General features: G+C 40.5%; 1 pseudogene; it reads left to right on the forward strand.

Annotated features, from left to right (window-relative positions):
• The window catches only part of LOC119876911, a 30,910-nt pseudogene extending 14,138 nt beyond the window's left edge, over window positions 1-16,772 (forward strand).
• Window positions 16,773-21,928: the final 5,156 nt, after the last annotated feature.

The following is a 21,928-nucleotide window of genomic DNA, read 5'->3' on the forward strand; positions in this document are numbered from 1 at the left end:
ATTATCTCTAACTGCTTATGATAAAGGTATTAGAAGCTAAGGTATGTTGAAGGCAGCTTTTCTTTCATAAGAGTTGGTGTGGTAGCATGAGAACATTAAGTACTTTCGTGAAATTCTAAAACATAGAAACCAATACAGGGAAAGGGGGGAAAGGGAGCTAAAGTTGGTTGAGCACCTCCTGAGGACAATGAACCCCATCTCATGTGTGGATGAGATTCCAGAACAAGCATGTCAAACAAAAATTGCATATTATCAAAATGAATCTTGAAAATTCCTTAAGTCACTCAGAAAATACTTTATATAGAGAGAGTCATATGTATATTTCATCAATGTGAAACATACATCTTACATATGTGATAAGCATTACATATTAAAATATTTCAGGGTGTTTTATTACATAAAAGAGAGAAACATAGGGGCACCTCGTTGGCTCAGTGGGTTAGGCGTCTGACTTCAGCTCAGGTCATGATTTCAGGGACCTGGGATCAAGCCCCACATTAGGCTCCTCACTCAGGGGGGAATCTGCTTGTCCCTCTACCCCTCCCCAACTTATACTCTCTCTCTCTCAAATAAATAAATAAAATCTTTTAAAGATATATATATATATATATATATATATAGTTTACATATATATATATGGTTTATATATATATATGGTTTATAAAGGGCAAGTGTTGTTGAATTTACGTAAGTTATTTGTGTATGTGATCTAGTTCCTACTGTATATAATTTAATACCTTCAACAACAGTGAAAGGTGATCACTTTAGCCTCATTTTGTAGAAAAGTAACTGAGGCTCTGAAAGGCTAACTGATTTTCCCAAAGTCACACAGCTAGTAAGAGCCAGACACAGGACTTAAACTCAGATTTTCCTAGCTTCAAGGTCAGTTTTATCCACTTGATCACAGTGCCATTCTTCTTGATCCCTGCTCCAACAAGGGTCAGGAACCCCCTCAACTTGTGAACTTCAAGATTTTGTCCTAAAATTGGCTCTGGCCTTGACCACATGAATGGTAGTGCAATTACTGGATCATTCAGTAATTCTATTTTTAATTTTCTGAGGAACTTCCATACTGTTTCCCACAGTGTGCGCACCAGTTGGCATCCCCACCATCCCCGCCAACAATGCATGAGGGATCCTTTTGCTCCACACCCTCATCAACGCCCATTGTTTCTTGTTTTTTTGTTTTTTGTTTCTTATTCTAGCCATTCTGACGGGTGTGAGATGATATCTCATTGTAGCTTTGATTTGCATTTCCCTGGTGGTGAGTGATGTTGAGCATCTTTCCTTGTGTCTGTTGGCCATATGTATGCCTTCTTTGGATAAGTATCTGTTCATGGTTTCTTGTCCATTTTTAATTGTGTTATTTGGGTTTTTTTGTATAAGTTCTATATATATTTTGGATACTAACCCTTTATCAAACATGTCATTTGCAAGTATCTTCTACCATTTAGACTGTCTTTTAATGTTGTTCATTATTTCCTTCACTGTGTAGAAGCTTTTTATTTTGATGTAGTCCTAATAGTTTATTTTTGCTTTTGTTTCTCTTGCCTTAGAAGACATATCTAGAAAAATGTTATAGCTGATGTCAGATAAATTATAGCTTGTGTTCTCTTCTAGGATTTTTATGGTTTCAGAGCTTACATTTAGGTCTTTAATCTATTTTTATTTTATTTTTGTGTATTGTGTGAGAAAGGAGTCCAGTTTCATTCTTTTGAATATAGCTGTCCAGTTTTCCCAATACCATTTATTGAAGAAACTTTTCCCCTTTGCATATTCTTGAGTGCTTTGTTGAAAATTAATTGGGTGGCTCAGTCGTTAAGTGTCTGCCTTTGGCTCAGGTCATGATCTCGGGAGTCCTGGGATAAAGCTCTATGTCGGGCTCCCTACTTAGTGGAGAGTCTGCTTCTCCCTCTGCTCCTTCTCTCTCTCTCTCTCTCTCTTGCTCACTCTGTCTCTCAAATAAGTAAGTAAAATCTAAAAGAAAAAATTAAAAAATGAAAATTAGTTGACCATGTTATAGTTTATTTCTGGGCTCTATTCTGTTCGATTGTTCTATATGTCTATTTTTATGCCAGTACCATACTGTTTTGATTACTACAGCTTTGTAGTATGTCTTGATAACTGAGATTGTGATACCTCCAGTTTTGTTCTTTTTCAAGATTGCTTTGGCTCTTCGGGGTCTTTTGTGATTCAATATAAGTTTCAAGATTATTTGTTCTAGTTCTGTGAAAAATGTTGGTGGTATTTTGATAGGAATTGCATTAAATGTGTAGACTAGTTTGGGTAGTACAGATACCTTAAAAATATTTTTTCTTCTAATCCATGAGCATGGAATATCTTTCCATTTCTTTATGTCATTTTCAATTTCTTTCATCAGTGTTTTAGTTTTCAGATTACAAGTCTTTCACCTCCTTGGTTAAGTTTATTCCTAGGTATTTTATTATTTTTGGTGCAATTGTAAATAGGACTATTTTCTTCATTTATCTTTCTGCCATTTCATTATTAGTGTATAGAATTGTAACAGATTTCTGTACATTGATTTTATACCCTGTGACCCTACTGAATTCACTTATCAGTTCTAGTGGGTTTTTTGGTAGAGTCTTTAGGGTTTTCTACATGCACTATATGCCATCTGCAAATGGTGAAAGTTTTACTTCTTTCTTACCAATTTGGATGCCTTTTATTTCTTTTTGTTATCTGAGTGCTCTGGTTAGGACTTTTTTCCCTGCATTGAATATGATGTTAGCTATGGGTTTTTCATATCAGGACTTTATTATGTTGAGGTATGTTCCCTCTAAACCTACTTTGTTGAGGGTTTTTATCATGAATGGATGTTGTACCTTATCAAATGTTTTCCCTGCATGTACTGACATGATCTTACAGTTTTTAACCCTTTCTCTTATTGATGTGATGTATCACATTGATTGATTTGTGAATAAATCCCACTTGATTATGGTGATTGATTTTTTAATGTATTGTTGGATATGGTGTGCTAATATTTTGTTGAGGATTTTTGCATCTATGTTCATCAGAGATATTGGGTTGTAGTTCTCTTTTTTGTAGTGTCCTTAGCTGGTTTTGTTATCAGTGTAATGCTAGCCTCATAGAATGAATTTGTGAGTTTTCCTCCCTCTTATATTTTTTTGGGATAGTTTGAGAAGAATGGTATTAATTCTTCCTTAAGTGTTTGGTAAATTCACCTGTGAAACCATCTGGCCCTGGACCTTTGTCTCTTGGGAGTTGTTTTTTTTTTTTTTTTTTTTTTTAGTTTCTTGGGAGTTTTTGATTTGTCATTCAATTTCATGCACTTTTCCTTATGTATATTTTACTTCAATTAATAAGTTTTAAAAGTATATGTAGGATGCTACCATTTGTGCAGAAAACATCTCTGAAAGTATAGTAAGAAAAAATTGTCTATTTCCTGTGAACAAGTAAACTGTATAGTGGGGAGAGAGACTGGGTGGCTGCAGGGCAGAAATGGAAGGAAATTTTCATGTTATACTCTCATACTTTTGAATCATTTTAATTAATTCAAAAAGTTAACTTATTTTCTGATATTTTTTTTAAATCATTTTTTCAAGAGTAAGTTTACACTGGGCATGCTGCCCAGAACAATTATGTTTTTGTAAATACAATGTTTTATTTGGGAATTTTCTAGAGCACTCCAAAGTGTGTCATCATAAACTGTGACTTGAGGTACCTTTATTTAAAAATTGCTGCACTCTGAGGTAACTTGCTCTCCAGGTGAAGAACATACAACAATATCAATTGTCAACATAAGAAAGATTTTCATAGCAGAGTCTTGAGCATCTTGAAAATGAAGAAGGAATGGTTCAGGAAATGCTGACTATTTCAAAAAGCTGAAAGGCAACTGGGATTCAATTTGTAATGGAATTTTACATTATGCCCTCTAAAAAAGAAAAGCTTGCCCTTCTCTCCCTGTACATTTGAATCCATTACAAACCCTTGCGGTAAGTTTTGTACACTGTGTTTGCACATGTCTGTGTATCTGTGTTATTTCTAGTTCAAGTCCAAGACCCTTCCATCAACAAGATCTTCACATGTCATATGAGTTGATGGGGGTAAGCTATCCAAACTCTCCATGACTTCCATGCAGGGCTGAGGAACCCTTTGGAGAGAACTCTTCCTAAAGGAAGGAATCCGATAGAACAAGCTTGTGCTCACAAGTAGAATTTGGTGGCTGCTACTTGGCTTAGTGTCTCAGCCCAGGATCCCCATATATTCATGTCAGAGTCCTATGGGGGGAAATAACCAAAAGAGCTTTCAGTTAAAGAACACTCACCCAATTTAAAAAGTGAAACAAAACAAAAATATCTCTATGGGATGGTAGAAGAATCTAAGCAACACTGTATTTGTTTCCTGAGACTGCTACAAAAATTACCACAAACTGGGTGTCTTGATATAACAGAACTTATAGTTCTGTTCTTCGCAGTTCTGAAGGCCAGCAGTCTGAAATCAAGATCTCATCAGGAGGACAGCACTCTCTCCAGGGGGCTAGGAGACCATTCATCCCTGCCTCTTCCATCTTCTGATGGCTGCCCTAGCATTTCTGGGCTTGTGGCCACATCATTCCAAGTCTTTCTGCTTTCATGTCACTTTCTTTTTTTTTTAAGATTTTATTTATTTATTCATGAGAGACACACACAGAGAGAGGCAGAGACACAGGCAGAGGGAGAAGCAGGCTCCATCCAGGAAGCCCAATGCAGGACTCGATCCCAGGACCCCAGGATCACGCCCCAAGCCAAAGGCAGACACTCAACTGCTGAGCCACCCAGGCATCCCTCTTTATGTCACTTTCTTATGTGTATGTCTGCATCTTCTCTGTATGTCTATTTTATAAGGATACAAATGATGGTATTTAGGGCTCACTAGGATAGTACAGGATAAGTACTTCCTCTCAAAAATTTTTACTTAGTCATACCTACAAAAACATTTTTTCTTGGAGTGCATAGATGGCTCAGGTGGAAGAGCATGTGGCTCTTGATCTCAGGGTCGTGAATTCAAGCCCCATGTTGGGTGTAGAGATTACTTTAAAAAAAATAAAATCTTTAAAAATAATAATAATTAATAAAAACTTCTTTCTCAATAAGGTAACACTCACAGATTCCATTCCATCCACAGGGCCATTTTTTTGGCCTACCACACTACTGTCACATGCTAATAATGAAGTAAAATCTAAAGCAGGGGACAGGGTGCTGTCCCCTGCTTTGCCCTGAATTTCAGTAGCACAGGGTAATAGTATAAGACACTGGGAGAAATTAACAAGGCAGGAAACCACAAATGTTGGAGAGGATGAGGAGAAAAGGGAACCCTCTTACACTGTTGGTGGGAATGTGAACTGGTGCAGCCACTCTGGAAAACTGTGTGGAGGTTCCTCAAAGAGTTAAAAATAGACCTGCCCTACGACCCAGCAATTGCACTGCTGGGGATTTACCCCAAAGATACAGATGCAGTGAAACGCCGGGACACCTGCACCCCGATGTTTCTAGCAGCAATGTCCACAATAGCCAAACTGTGGAAGGAGCCTCGGTGTCCATCGAAAGATGAGTGGATAAAGAAGATGTGGTTTATGTATATAATGGAATATTCCTCAGCCATTAGAAACGACAAATACCCACCATTTGCTTCGAGGTGGATGGAACTGGAGGGTATTATGCTGAGTGAAATGAGTCAATTGGGGAAGGACAAACATTATATGGTCTCATTCATTTGGGGAATATAAATAGTAGTGAAAGGGAATAGAGGGGAAGGGAGAAGAAATGGGTGGGAAATGTCAGAGAGGGAGACAGAGCATGGAAGACTCCTAACTCTGGGAAACGAACTAGGGGTGGTGGAAGGGGAGGAGGGCGGGGGATGGGGGTGACTGGGTGGCGAGCACTGAGGGGGGCACTTGACGGGATGAGCACTGGGTGTTATTCTGTATGTTGGCAAATTGAACACCAATAAAAAATAAATTTATTATTAAAAAAAAAAGACACTGGGAGCAGAGTTCAGAGATACAACACTGTAATTGAACTGACTTAATCATAAGGACCCAAGAGAAACTCCCTCTGATTGACCAGAATTTTTTAAGATGACAAGCATAGAGGACTTTGCAGGGAGCTGGGATCCTGCATTACCAGGAAGGGGCAAGAACATCCAGTGACCTTACTATGTGAACACCTTTGTACACAATACCAGTACACAGAACCTGTGGCTGACTTGGAGGAAGTAGAGAAGAGACTCCTGCAATCTCTAGTTGAGGCCGTTAATCTGACAAGTCAACCCATTCCAGGTGACCCAACTCCTGCCTCTTGTGGAACAGTGTGCTTTGCCTCATGAGGAATAGCCAGCTTAGTGCTTATCAAGGCTTCACCAGCCAATCCCACGCAGCTTAAGCCTTCAGGTCGTTCTGGGTCTACATGATATGTGCCAGGCCCAGCCTGGGGCCAGTTTCAAAGGTCACACCTGATGTGTCTCAAACAAACTTGGGATCTGTAGGAGGTGAATGAACAAAGACCTGGAACACATACTAGACCAGAGGTAGAACCCTGGCAATTTGGGGTACCACAGGTACATACTAAGACATAGTCCAGCAGGGTTCCTTGTACCAAGACCTTACAGGCAGCACCAGCACATCAAACTATTTAAGAGCTATGGGTAGGGATGTAGGTAGGGCTGGATGGGGCTTGTTAAAACACCTAGGGGACTATCTTCGGGCAAGTCCTGAGATCGCTAAGCAGAACCTGAGCTTTGTTTTGTTTCATTTCATTTTGTTTTGTTTTAAAGAAAGTGAGTGCAAATTATGTTATTGTCTTTCTCCCTGCAGACCTGCCTTACTAATCTGCTACTTGATAGAACCCAGTGTAACACTCCAAACACTCAAGTAGATGGAGAATGTCCTGCCACCCTAACCATTCTCCTTCAGTGTGTCCGTGGAAAGCCCCAGCTCAGACCTCCAAAGGCAGAGCACAGAGTGAAGGCTGGCATCCCTGGATCCTTGGTTTGGCACTGAAGTAGGAGAGAGCATTACAGTGGAAAGCCTGGGCTGGAGGGTCAGGGTCTCACTGCTAGGGTTTGATGTTCTGTGATAAGATAAAGTGGTAGGTGGGCTTACTGCAAAGAACTGGGTTTTACTTGCTGGGAGCCTGTTCAACAACCCATGGGCTGCACCCAAATGCTTTTTAAAAAAATTATATATATATATATATATATATATAGTTGTTTGTTTTGGGCTCCTGGTTCCTGCAGTATCAGTTTCTGTCAGACCAGTTTGTTAAAAAAGCACTATGAGTAAATACCAGAGGCCAGGATGAAACTAAAGTAGAGAGACTTAAGTTTTGTTTTTTTATAACTTGAATTTAATTCCCTCTCAGGGTTAAACAGAGTTCTCTTCAGAATAAAGACTGTCCATTGGCTGAAAGGGAGTTTCGGAGCTGGGGGACAAGCCTGGAGTTGGAGACGGGACCCTGAGGCATTGGAGGTGTTAGATTGCCTCTAGGAGCTTTAAAACACCAAGAAAAAAAATAGAGGAGTTGATCTTTTGTTGTATACTACCTATGTTCCTGAAAAGTTAGGGGAAAATGTTCTAAAGTGATTGCCATTCACAATGCAATAGGTAAGGTCACTGAAGGCTCTTCCCCAGAAAGTTTTATAATATGCCGTCCCTCCAGCGCTTGGATTAAGGTGAGATAAGTAAGAGGATGCCCAGACACTCAGCAATCAAGATGGATAATAATGAAATATTTTACCAAATCAATAAATGCAAAAAAATCCATGGTGAACAAATTATCATTTTTTACAGATAGGTAGGATCTGTCCCTGCCTCTGTTTTCTCTGAGGTTTTAAGCACCTACAACTGCAGTTGCATCAAGTGGAGGTAAGGCTACTTCTCTGGGTGAGAGATGGAGAGAAATTTGTAAGTAACAGCCCCCACAGTGCCCTCATCACCCACCACTTTACTAAAAACTACCTCCATAGAAACACCTTAATGACTGCTGGTGTATTCAGTGACTGTCTACAGGTTTTCATTATAGGATATGTCTCTGGATATTGGGTTGTTTGGGTTAATTTGAAAGCCTCTCTGCGATGGACTTCAAATGACATTCATGATCCCTCACAAAGAGACATATGGGCTGGATGACGGTGATGATGATCAGTGGCATCCTAATAACCACCAGAAATAGAGTTAAATTGTTTTCATCAAATCTACATGTGTGAGGGGCACCTGGGTGGCTCAGTTGGTTAAGTGTCTGCCTTGGGCTCAGGCCATGATCCTGGGGCCCTGGGATTGAGCCCCACATTAGACTCCCTGCTCAGCAGGAAGTCAGCTTCTCCCTCTCCCTCTGCTGCTCCCCCTGCTTGTGTGTGTGTGTGCCTCTTGTACTCTCTCTCTCTCTCTCTCTCTCTCTGCTAAATAAATAAATAAATAAAGTCTTTAAAACAAACAAGCAAACAAATGGACAAAAACCTACATGGGGATACTGTGAGTGGTGCAGGGACCCAGAGAGTACAGCAGCAGAAAGAAAATGCGAGGTTAAATCCACTCTGACCCTATGTGTGAGCCTGAATTAACATTCTCAAGGAGTACCACTGACAAATTTACTTTCTTCTTTTTTCCTTTTCCCCGGTGGGTAGGAAGTCCCCCTCCCTGGGGAGACAGTGCTCCCTTGGAGTAGCAACTATACAATGATGAATAAAAGAGTGGTGTGCTGGGTATGTTCTACTCTATCCCACCAGATGGACTTTCAATCCCACTCTGTGCTTTAGTGGGATGATCTTTATGAAAGGTATCAACAAGGGATCCCTGGGTGGCGCAGCGGTTTGGCGCCTGCCTTTGGCCCAGGGCGTGATCCTGGAGACCCGGGATCGAATCCCACGTCGGGCTCCAGGTGCATGGAGCCTGCTTCTCCCTCTGCCTGTGTCTCTGCCTCTCTCTCTCTCTGTGTGACTATCATAAATAAATTTTAAAAAAAATTAAAAAAAAAAAAATAAAGAAAGGTATCAACAAGGATCTCTGGTTCCAGGACTGTGAGTTGGGTTAGGAAAATGGGAGGCTACAGCAGAAGACTGGAAGTGGGAGAAGAGAGAGATTAAGGTATCAGGCCCCTGGCTGCCCTCCTGCTGGGCTTCAGATGGGCAGTGTTCCTCCACTAAAGGCCCAGGCTAGTCAGTTCCTCTTCCTAGCAACTCTGTCTGAACTTTGTAACCACTTCCTTCCACAGTCTCTTTAGACCTAAAGGTGAAGTTCTAGGGCTGGGGGTGATTGGTGGTGGGACTGGTCCTCAGCATCCCTTGTTGGTTTCCCTTAACCCTACCCACACCTTTGTAATAGCCTTTTATTAAACCAGGCTCCATTGTTCTTTGCTGGTGTGGCATCTGTTGCAGGACCCTGACTGATCTGAGTCACAGGTGCCTATCACCCAGCAAAGGTGGTGCACAGTCCAGTCCTCGGGACCCTTGACCCTGGCAGTTGTCTTTCCACTTGGAAAATATAGCAGCCCTGCCTGGTTTTTCCTGGCTGTGGGTCCTGGCACAGTCAAGTGCGCCTGTGAATGAGCGAGCTGCAGGAAGTTTTTAAAAATGGGCAATTCCCATTAGCATCTCTGCCTCCTTGGATTTAAAATACTTGTTCAAGAATGAGAAGTTTGACCTCTTTCCCTAAGGTATCCAATCACATGAACTGAGAGAGGAAAGCCCCTACTCAGCAGAAATAAAAGCTTGAGCAACTTTGTTACCATTAAGCTTTCTGCTTAATGTAAAACACTGAGAAGAGCAGAGATTTCAGGCCCCAGACAAGGTGCTCTGTACCTCTGCAGTTGAAAAGATGACAGATGACAAAAGACCAGAGGTACCATCTGCCTCCACCTACATCTTTAACTTGGTGTCTCATACCTACTGTCTCTTGGAATGAATGTGCTCAACACTCTTACATACTACCTCTTCTGCTGGTTGAGGAATCTATACAATCAACTTTTTATATGGGGTGCGTTAAAAAAAAAAAGTTGAGTGGTAAGTTTGACATGGCAAGGGATTGTGGGCACAGGCTGGCACTGAAAAGCACTGAATCAAGACAGCAGATGCAAGCCTAGTGTGCAGGATCTGGGTCATCAGAGCTGCTTCACCAGCGTTAGCTCAACCTGGATGGAGGTAGGTCTTCCAGAGCAGGGGGCAAGGAGATTCTGATCTCCTTTGAGAAAAGTGCCACTACCTAGGTTGTTTTCTTTCTTGCTTGCTTTCTTTTTAATCAGAGTTCTATAAGCAACAATATCAATAGACTTGTTTTCTTTTTCTTTCCTAGACTAGCACTGAGAGTGCTAATGAATATAAATAAAAATGGGCCATTTAGCAAAATTAATCTTTACAATAGCAATGAGAATAGTGATTAACTCCAGCTAGTAAAGAGCATGTGTGTGTGTGTGTGTGTGTGTGTGTAAATTCAAGCTACACTAAATTTTTGCACTTTACCTTATGTAGCTTATACCTCAAATTTTTTAATAGGGTCATATGAGATAAGTTACCTGATACTGATACTGTATATAAATAAGTCTTTCCTTCTTTTTTTTTTTAAAGATTTTATTTATTTGTTCATGAGAGACACAGAGAAAGAGAGGTAGAGACATAGGCAGAGGGAGAAGCAGGCTCCACACTCCCTGCGTGGGACTCCTCCCACATTGGGACTCGATCCCGGGACTCCAGGATCACACCCTGGGCTGAAGGCAGGTGCTCAACCGCTGAGCCACCTTTAAGTCTTTCCTTCTACTCCTAAATCTGCCATGGATCTCCCTTCCATACTGCTGATCACTGTCTAAAACTCCAATATGTAATCCACTGGATATAATTTTTAAAAATAGTTATGGATTCACAGGAAATCACAAAAAAATTGTATGGGAAAAGTCCCATGCACCCTTCCCTCTTTCTCCCACAATGCTGACATCTTGCATAACTATAATATCAAAACCATGAAATTTATATTTGTACAAGCCACAAAGCTCATTTAGATTTTATCAGTTACACATGCATTCTTGTGTGTGTGTGTGTGTGTGTGTGTGTGTGGTTCTATGCAATTTTATCACATGTATAGATCCATGTAACCACCACCACAATCAAAATGCAGAACCATTCCACCACAACTTGATAGGATTTTAATAGGAGAAAAGGTAGTATTTATAGTCCTCCTCCATCTCCCTAGCTTATTTCCTGTTCTATAATATACTGAGGAGTGATGACTGGGGAAATCAGAGACATCTCGTTTCCCCTGATAATTATTATTGATCCAGAGGTGGGTGTGCAATCTAAATGGGTATTTGGCCCAATTAAACAGTAGAGTAGGGACACGTGGGTGGCTTAGTGGCTGACTGTCTGCCTTCGGCTCAGGTCATGGTCCTGGGGTCCTGGGATGGAATCTCATATCGAGCTACCCATGGGGAGCCTGCTTCTCCTTCTGCCTGTGTCTCTGACTCTCTCTGTGTATCTCTGATGAATAAAAAAGTAAAAATTTTAATAGATGAATAAATAAACAGAGTATGAAGAGTCTGTGGTTGGGAGGAACATTTTCTCTCTCTTTTTCCCTGTGTCTCCCTCACACCTCTCTGTAAGAAAAGCCAGGTGAGCCTCAATAAGGAAGCACTGCCGTATAGCTCTGATGATCCTGGCAAGTAATTTACAACCCTAAGGAAAATCAACAGTAGGATGAAGCTGAGGACAGCAGAGTGAAGGAGTGGAAAAGAACCTAAATTCTAGAGGACATCATCAAGAAATTGATCCCCAGGGTTCCTTGGGTGGCTCAGCGGTTTAGCACCTGCCTTTGGTCCAGGGCGTGATCCTGGAGACCCGGGATCAAATCCCACGTCGGGTTCCCAGTGCATGGAACCTGCTTCTCCCTCTGCCTGTGTCTCTGCCTCTCTCTCTCTCTCTCTGTGACTATCATAAATAAATAAAAATTAAAAAAAAAAAAAAGAAATTGATCCCCACTGTTACTGGAGCCCATCCTTACTCTAGACTTACCCACCAGTGATACAGTGAATTTCTTATTGTTTTAGTCAGTTTAAGTCAGGATGTTCTGTATCTTACAGTCAAAAGCAAGATAGGGGCACTTGGCTGGCTCAGTTGGAAGAGCATGTGACTCTTGATCTTGGAGTCATGCATTTGAGTCTCATGTTGGCTATAGAAATTACTTAAATAAATAACGTTTTTTAAAGACAAAAGCAAATTAATGCAAAAGTATTACAAAACAACCCATAGCTAACATTATATTTAACAATGAAAAATGTTAAATGCTATCTCTCTAAGATCAGGAATAAGACAAGGATGTCTGCTCTTACTACCTCTACTCAACATTGTGGTGAAGGTTCTAGCCTGGAAAATTAGACAGGAAAAAGAAAATCACTTTGACTAAAAAAGAAAGAAGCACAATTATCTCTATTCAAAGTTGACATGATTGGGTGGCTTAGCTGTTCAGCATCTGCCTTTGGCTCGGGATGTGACCCTGGAGTCTCAGGATCCTGGAGTCTTCCTGCATGGCGCCTGCTTCTCCCTCTGCCTGTGTCTCTGCTTCTCTCTCTCTCATGAATAAATAAATAAATAAATATTTTTAAAAAACCAAAGTTGACATGATCTTGTCAAGAAAATACTAAGAAATATGCCCAAAAATCTATTTGAACTAATAAGCAAGTTCAATAAGTTTACAGGATACAGATACAAAAATCAATTGTATTTCTATACACCAGCATGAACAATCCAGAAATGAAGTTAAGAAAATAACTTCATTTATAATAACACTAAAAAGAATAAAATATCTAGGAATAAATTTAACAAAAGAGGTACAAGACTTGTGTGCTGAAAACTTGTAAAATATTGTTGAAATTAAAGTTTCAAATAAATGGGAAGTCATCTGTGGTTATGGATCAGAACACTTACTATTGTTAAGATGGCAATACTCCCCAAATTGATCTACAGATTTCACATATTCCCTATCAGAATCCTGGCTCCCTTCTTGCAGAAATTGGTAAGCTGATCCTAAATGCATTTGGAAATTCAAGGGACTCAAAGCCAAAACCTTGAAAAAGAACAAAGTTAGAAGACTCACTGATTTAAAAACTTACTACACTTTCTAATATGTCTCAAGCAAGGGAAACAAAACCAAAAATAAACAATTGAGACTTCCTCAATATAAAAGTTTCTTCTCAAATGAAACTAGACCACTCTCTTTCACCATACACAAAGATAAACTCAAAATGGATGAAAGATCTAAATGTGAGACAAGATTCCATCAAAATCCTAGAGAAGAACACAGGCAACACCCTTTTTGAACTCGGCCACAGTAACTTCTTGCAAGATACATCCACGAAGGCAAAAGAAACAAAAGCAAAAATGAACTATTGGGACTTCATCAAGATAAGAAGCTTTTGCACAGCAAAGGATACAGTCAACAAAACTCAAAGACAACCTACAGAATGGGAGAAGATATTTGCAAATGACGTATCAGATAAAGGGCTAGTTTCCAAGATCTATAAAGAACTTCTTAAACTCAACACCAAAGAAACAAACAATCCAATCATGAAATGGGCAAAAGACATGAAGAGAAATCTCATAGAGGAAGACATAGACATGGCCAACATGCACATGAGAAAATGCTCTGCATCACTTGCTATCAGGGAAATACAAATCAAAACCACAATAAGATACCACCTCACACCAGTGAGAATGGGGAAAATTAACAAGGCAGGAAACCACAAATGTTGGAGAGGATGAGGAGAAAAGGGAACCCTCTTACACTGTTGGTGGGAATGTGAACTGGTGCAGCCACTCTGGAAAACTGTGTGGAGGTTCCTCAAAGAGTTAAAAATAGATCTGCTCTATGACCCAGCAATTGCACTGTTGGGGTTTTACCCCAAAGATTCAGATGCAATGAAATGCCGGGACACCTGCACCCGGATGTTTCTAGCAGCAATGTCCACAATAGCCAAACTGTGGAAGGAGCCTCGGTGTCCATCGAAAGATGAGTGGATAAAGAAGATGTGGTTTATGTATACAATGGAATATTACTCAGCTATTAGAAATGACAAATACCCACCATTTGCTTCAACGTGGATGGAACTGGAGGGTATTATGCTGAGTGAAGGAAGTCAATCGGAGAAGGACAAACAGTGTATGTTCTCATTCATTTGGGGAATATAAATAATAGTGAAAGGGAATGTAAGGGAAGGGAGAAGAAAAAGACTCCTAACTCGGGGAAATGAACTAGGGGTGGTGGAAGGGGAGGAGGGCGGGGGGTGGGGGTGAATGGGTGACGGGCACTGAGGGGGGCACTTGACGGAATGAGCACTGGGTGTTATTCTGTATGTTGGTAAATTGAACACCAATAAAAAATTAATTTATTTAAAAAAAATAAAAAAATAAAAGTTTCTTCTCTTTTAAAATTTTATTTATTTATTCATGAGAGACACAGAGAGAGAGGCAGAGACATAGGCAGAGAGAGAAGTAGGCTCCTCATGGAAAGCCTGATGCAGGAATCGATCCCAGGATCCTGGGATCACACCTTGAGCCAAAGGCAGATGCTCAACCACTGAGCCACCCAGGTGTCCCAAAATAAAAAATTTCTGCACAGCAAAGGAACAATCAACAAAACTAAAAGGCAACGTAGGGAATGGGAGAAGATATTTGCAATTGACATGTCTGATAAAGAGTTAACATCCAAAATATATAAAGAACTTATAAAACAATGCCCCCAAAATGAATAATCCAGTTAAAAAATGGGCAGAAGGCATGGAGAGACATTTTTCCAAGGATACACAAATGGCAAACAGACACATAAAAAGATGCTCAGCATCACTGATCATCAGGGAAATACCAATCAAAACTACAAGGAGATATCACCTCACACCTGTCAGAATGGCTAAAATCAACAACATAAGAAACAGGTGTCGGTGAGGATGTGGAGGAGTACTTGTACTGTTGGTGGGAATGCAAACTGGAAAACAGTATGGAGGTTCCTCAAAAAGTTAAAAATAGAACTACCCTAAGATCCGGCAATTGCATTACTAGGTATTTACCCAAAGAAAACAAAATATACTAACTCAAAGGAATATATGCATCCCGGTGTTTATATCAGCATTATCTACAATAGCCATATTACAGAGACAGCTCAAGTGTCCACTGACTAAAGAATGGATAAAGAAGACGTGGTACACACACACACACACACACACACACACCACTAGAATATTACTCAGCCATAAAAAAGAATGAAATCTTGCCATTTGCAACAACGTGGAGAGCTAGCTAGAGAGTATTATGCTAAGTGAGATAAGTCAGTCGGAGAAAGTAAAATGCCATATGATTTCATTCATATATGGAATTTAAGAAACAAAACAAATGAGCAAAGGGGGAAGAAAAGAGAGAGGCAAACCAAGAACAATAGAGAACAAACCAATGGTTACTAGAGGGAAGGTGGGCAGGGAGATGAGTTTAAAAAGTGATGGGGATTAAGGAGTACATTGGTTGTGATGAGCACTAGGTATCGTATGGAAGTGTTGAATCACTGTATGGTACACCTGAAACTAACATTACACGGTATGTTAACTAACTGGAATTTGAATTTAAAAATTTAAAAAAAGGGCAGCTCAGGAGGCTCAGCAGTTTAGTGCTGCCTTCAGCCCAGGGCCTGATCCTGGCGACTTGGAATTGAGTCCCACGTCAGGCTGCCTGCATGGAGCCTGCTTCTCCCTCTGTCTGTGTCTCTGCCTCTCTCTCTCTCTCTCTCTCTCTCTCTCTGTCTCATGAATATATAAATAAATTTTTTTAAATGAAACTTAAAAAAAACCCTACTACAAAGCTTCAGTAATATAGACAGTACATAAGAATTGATATATAGATTGATGAAACTGAATTAAGAGTCCAACAAAAAATGCTTACATTTATGGTCAACTGATTTTCAACAACAGTGCCAGGACAATTCAATGATAATAAAATTCACCAGATCATGTTGGGACAAATGGATATTCACATACTAAAGAATTAAGTCGAACTTCAATATCATACCATGTACAAATATTAATTCAAAGTTGATCAAAGACCTAAATGTAAGAGTCAAAATTATAAAAATTTTAGAAGAAAACTGGTGTGTAGCTTCACAACCTTGGATTTGGCAATGATTTCATATATAAATGTGTGTGTGTGTGTGTGTGTGTGTGTGTGTGTATACCAAAAACACAAATGACAAAATAAAAAAATAAATCCATTGGACTTCATCAAAATTAAATACTTTTGCCTCCTCTTGAGCCAGTTCCATCCCTGCCTGCTTCAACCATAGCTGACGTGGAGCACACCTTCATTGCCATCAAGCCAGTGTGCATGCAGCATGGATTGGTGGGTGAGATTGTAAAGCTTTCAAGCAGAAGATACTCCACTTTGTGGCCATGAAGCTCCTTCAGGTCTCTGAGGAACTCTTGAAGCAGCACTACAATGGCCTGAAAGACTGTGTCCATTCTTCCCAGGGCTGGTGAAGTACATGAACTCAGGACTGGTGGTGACCATGGTCTGAGAAGGCTAAACGTGATGGAAATGGGGTAAGTGATGCTTGGGGAGATCAATCCAGCAGATTCTAACCCATGCACCATTCATGGGGACTTCTGCATTCACGTTAGCAGGAACATTAATAATGGCAGTGATTCAGTAAAAAGTGCTGAGAGAAAAAAATCAGCCTATGGTTTAAGTCTAAAGAATTGGTTGACTTCAAGTCTTGTGCTTTTGACTGGATCTATGAATAAGAGGCGGGCAAAGCATCCGTCCCCTTTGGTACCACTTGGGAGGGAGATCACTCCTAGATTATGGAGTACACCCCTCCACAGTCCGTGCATTCAAACTTCCTATCTGGAAAAAAAACAAAAAAACAAAACTTTCTGCCTGGAAATGTACCACCTGGGTCCTCGCCTGGAATTAAGGACTTTCTCTCCCAGCTCCTGGAAATGTGGCAAGAAGACAGTGCTCAAGTGTCAGCCCTCTCTGGGGACTGCCTTTGATGATAAAAACTGCCTTTCCCAAAATCAGCTTCTTTAAAGGATAACCCACATTCGATGGCTAATCAAAAGTCATTGAATGCGACCCAAGTAAAGGCCCAACCCCTCACTCCAATTTGGGGCAACTCTGCGAACTATTTCATATCTACATCTCCCTGTGGGATTGGTTTGAAGCCTTTTGCTGAGTCTACATCACAACTCAACATCTCTCTTTATTCAATCCTGCTTCCTTTCCTTCCCTTTCCTGGGTGTTGGGACCACTTGCAAAACCTGAAGGGCATGAGTAGTAGATAGCTGAGGCCTAGGTCCCAAAAATCAGTGGGACCAAGTTTGTCCTTACATGATTTTCTCTTTCAATATCTCACCAGTGTGAGTTGCATACATGCTGATTCCTTTACCAGTGAATACATAAATTAAGCCAGTAACATTTACACTAGGAAGGCAACATTCCTTTTTCAAAGACTTTTTCCATCTAGATCCTTCTTATCAGGGAAGGGAACGCTTTCTTTATTCTTTGGGAAAGAATTCTTTCTTCTTTTTTCAAGGGGAATAAATAAACTCTTCAAACAGTTGTAGACTCAATGAGTTAGTATATGTGAAGGCACTTAGAGCAGCGCCCAGCATGTGTAAGTGCTATGCTTACCAAAATAAGAAATCAGAGTATTTCTGAAGAGCAGTTTCCTTTGCTATCCCAGAAGGACTCCCAGACTTAATGGTAAAGTTCTGCAGTTTCTCTCTGTGGGAGGAGAGTTGTCAGTTCTTTCATCGTCCTTTGAGACACTTACCTGAATGTGTGGGAGAGACTCTCTCCCATAAATGTGTCAGAACACTCTCTGTGCTCTATGATAATGTGTATTGCATTCCTCCGTGATGGGACCTATTGCAACACCATCATGGATTTATGTGCCTTGTGATTCCTGAAAGGGGTGGATTACAGTACATGGTGTCCCTTAGGCCATGAAATCCACCGCCCCCCCTTTGTTGTTGAGTCATACCTGGGAACTATTTCTTATATGTGCCCTGTTGAACACATTTTTGAAAACACTGATCTCTTCAAGGCGACTATTTTAATTTAGAAGAATATTTTTCCCAAAGAACAGCAGGCTAGAAGTTCAACAGAGCCAGTTGGTGGCCATGACACTAATAGTCATAACTCCTCTTTATTGAGTACCTACTAGGTGTCAAGTGTTGTCCTGGGAACTTTAAAAGCATCACCTCATTTAACTCTCTTAATAGTCCTTATATAGATGGCCATTTTAAAGATAAGGAAATTGAAGAACAAAAAGGTTAAATAGCTTGCCAAGGTCACACAGTGAATAGTGGAGCCAAGATTCAAATCCAAGTCTGTTTGACTTGAAAGCCTATGAGTTTCTATTTCTGGTTCGAACATGGTGATATAAAGCATTTCTCTTCTCTTCACTGATATCAGCCAAAAGCAACAAAAAGACAGAAAAACAAAGACACAAATTCTTTTTCCTAGAAAGTAGGAGATAGCTGAAATCCCAGGTTTCCACTTTATTGGAAGGACTGCCCAAAGCAGTAAAGATTACTTAAGGGGGCATGTGGAAGCAAGCAGAAAAAAAAACCTACAGCCAGAGGACACAGTAGCTATGTGTCTCAGAAAGAGCAGGGTGCAACTCCTGAAATCGAGGGGCAAAACCTAACTCCCCTCATTCACAATATTGGGGCAAGTGTGCATTCGCTGGTACCAACAGCTTCCCTAGATCCTGTTTGGTGTTAAAAGACAGAGATGAGTCTTCCTAGGAACCAGAGACTGGCCCTGTTTGCAAGAAACTGTCTCTGCAGTAGCACAAAAGAGTCCTTGGTTGTAAAAACTTCACTGCTGTTTATCTTGATTGGTTAGGGAGAAATAAACTCAACAAACTCAAAACCCCAAATCAGGGGTGCCTGGCTGGCACAGTTAGTTAAACATCGGACTCTTGGTTTCAGCCCAGGTTGTGATCTCAGGATCATGAGACTGGGAGCTCCAAGCTCAGCACAGAGTCTGCTTAAGATTCTCTCCCCGTCTCCCTCTGCCCCTCCCCTCCCTCTAAAATAAATAAATAAATCTTAAAAAATCAAGAAAAATTTCAAGTAGCCTGACACTTCCCCTTACAAACTTTCTCTAAAGAGCTCAAGAAAAAACTCATTTCCTGCAATGCTGAAGAATAGAAACCAGTGCAAGGAACTGTAAAAAGATCCTCTAAGGAAAAAAAAAGTGGAAAAGTGCAAGAAACCAAATGGTAGACAAAGAATATGCACAGGAATAATGCGTCTATAAGCAGATAATAATTGTGATCAAGTATTCTATCATGAATCTCTAAAACATAATGAAGCAACTGCCTCTATGAAACCAGAACATAAAGCAAACAATTCTACAGCTCAAGAAAAATATGGGGAGATGATAGGATGAAATGAAGTGGCAAAGCTCAGATGTCAGTGCCAGCCCGGAGACAAAGCTCATGCATTCATCTATGTACAGTACTAGTAGGAGCCAGAAAGGATGATAGAAAATGCAAACAGGGGAGGGTTTTCTTGTGACCAGAGCATGACTGGAGGGGATTATTTGGCACTAGGTGAGTTTATCTCCAGAAATCCAAAGTGATCTGTTATGGTTTTTGGTCAGCTTAAGGGCTGATTCTAATGACAGCTTTCAATAGATATGTCTTCATGAAGCTCAAAGTTAAAAAAAAAATAGATTGTGCCAAAATCTCTCTTAGCTGTCAAATTGTTGCATGGGGAATTTAATTTGAAAGAATCATAATGGAAAAAAAAAAAAAAAGAATCATGCCTAGTTCATCTGGCTGGCTCAGTCAGTAGAGCATGTAACTCTTGATCTTGGGTGCCATGAGTTCAAGCCCCATGTTGGGCATAGGTTACTTGGAAAAAAAAATCATGCCAAAGAATGATTACTATAGGTAAATATTAAAGGATTTTTTAAATCCCTTTACACACATGTGATAGATAGGTAGACAGACAGAGAGACATAGGTCTTACATATCCTGTAAACTAAATGCAAAGGCTAGGCCTTTCCCAACAGGGACTACAAATAGTGTTGCTTTTCCTTCATGTTGCCTAATTATATCAGCTTAAGCCCTCATTTAGTTTGCTTTCAGGAAACCTAGTGTTAGTACACACCAAGTATCACAGAAATTGCTAGAAAAATTTACTTGCTTCCAAAATCCATCCCAGTTGTCCCATACCTCCTTAGTAATGATCAGGCCATCTCTGAGCCATCTTGGGCCACCAGTTGGTCTGCCAAATCCCTCCCCCCAGAGGTTCCTAAGTGTTCTCCCTCTGGTTGCTACTGCTTTCTCTTATACTGCTTCATCCCAATCTGGCACAACCCCCTCCCTTGTTTCTACAGAGTACTAGCTGAAACCAGGCTGTGATGTTTAATAAAGATTTTCTGGAAGCTGGTGGTTAACACGAAGGAATTATAACATAGGCCGAGAATCTTCACAGGCCTTGAACCTTCCACATAACTCCCTTGTGGAGCACAGCTTTGCTTAAACCCTAGCCTACAATCACGTAGTGAGGCCACTGACCTTTACTTCTTTCCTGACCTCATGAGTGAGTCTTCTTTGCCAAGTGTGTATCTTCTTTGCCAAGAATTCAGGTTCGAGTAGAGGAAGGAATTCCCCCACTCACACCTGTATAAATCCCCCTTCCAACAGCCTTGTCTTTTGTTCCAAGACCTAACTTTTCCCAGAATAACTGACAGCAGGAATATCTCATTCCCAATCAACAGGGCTAAACTTGCCCCAACTGGGTAAACAGTTTCTCACGAGGTGGAAACAATTCAATATTCTTTTGGATCACAGGCTAGCGCCAGGTCAGGCATAGCAAACCCAATCCAGTTTGTTTTTTATAATCTCCTTTCATTCAAGAGAACAACTGTCCAGCTATTTTCAGAGTCTTGTGTCCTGATCTCTTGTCTATTTGCACACCAATACACGTGCATCCCTTTACCAGAAATTAAAAGCAATATACTGTCTATCTCTTACACATTATCATTCAGGGCAGTTTAGCTCCTTGGAGACACACATATCAAGTCCATCCATTCTAGAAGATGACGTGGTAGCCAGTCTCTGAAGATAGCCCCCAAAGAACCACACCTTCTGGCATTAAATACTTGTATAGTCCTCTCTAACAAGAAATCGGAGCTAGCCCTGTGACTCACGTATCCAATAGAATGTGCCAGAAGTGACCTTGTGTCAGATCTAGGTTGCACTTTTGGGAGCTCTAAGCCACCACATAAGAAGTCAGGCTACACTACTGAAGAGACCACATAGAAGGAGAGGCCATGTACATAGAGGTCCCAGCCCTCTAGTCAAATCTGCTGCAGCTCCAGATAAATGAATGACACCTTTTTGAAGGTTCCAGCCAGATCACTACCCAACTGCAGCTGCTTGAGAGGCTCCAAACCACTATGTTTTAGAGTACATTGTTATACAACTCTAAATAATGGAAATATAGCCTGTTGTTCTACATGAAATTCAGAGGAAATAAAAGAATAGTTTACCCTAAAGGAGAATTCTCTACCCCTCATCTTTTATCTGCTTAAAGATATAAAATTGTATTTGTCTTCCTTTTGATATTTCAGATATGTTAGGCTTAGTTTATAAGGCTCAAGTCCAAAGTACCATTATCCTCTTAACCCTCTAGACATTGCGGGTGTAGCCCATAGCCTTCGCAGAACAGTTTGGGCCTGAAATCAGGGTACAGGGAGCTCTCTCCCCTCCTTCCATGATTAACTCCAAGGGTCAGGGCCTTTCTCTATTACAGCAAATGAATTTAATTAAACCTGCTTATGAAAAAGCATGCCTTACATTAAGTTTTACAAGTATAAAAAAAGAAAGAGAAGCACACATGTATGAAATTTGAAAATATTAAGCTAGAGATGT

This window comes from Canis lupus, chromosome 13 (assembly GCF_011100685.1).
Source record: "Canis lupus familiaris isolate Mischka breed German Shepherd chromosome 13, alternate assembly UU_Cfam_GSD_1.0, whole genome shotgun sequence".
NCBI lineage: Eukaryota > Metazoa > Chordata > Mammalia > Carnivora > Canidae > Canis > Canis lupus.